Genomic DNA, 301 nt, shown 5'->3' with positions numbered 1-301 from the left:
GAATCATTGTTGATTATTTTGGACAAAGGCTTCTTGGTCATGGTGTGTAATCCTTTCAACGTGTTATACAGTTGATGTTTAAACTCTATGGATTTGAGCAGTATGTGTCCACTTATATGTAAATTTTTAAAAATAGATACATTTGAATCTCTATATTGGAGGGCTCCACCTCCATGACTTAGGGTTAGGGGTTGGGGTTAGGGTTAGTCTTGGGGTTGGGGTTAGGGTTAGGTTTAGGGCTTAGGACTAGGGTTAGGGTTTCGGGTTTAAGGTTAGGGTTAGGGCCACACTGGGCTCCCAG

The sequence above is a fragment of the Propithecus coquereli genome, unplaced genomic scaffold (genome assembly GCF_000956105.1).
Source record: "Propithecus coquereli isolate 6110/MARCELLA unplaced genomic scaffold, Pcoq_1.0 Scaffold238, whole genome shotgun sequence".
NCBI lineage: Eukaryota > Metazoa > Chordata > Mammalia > Primates > Indriidae > Propithecus > Propithecus coquereli.
The sequence above is the reverse complement of the archived record's forward strand: the minus strand, read 5'-3'. Positions refer to the sequence as shown.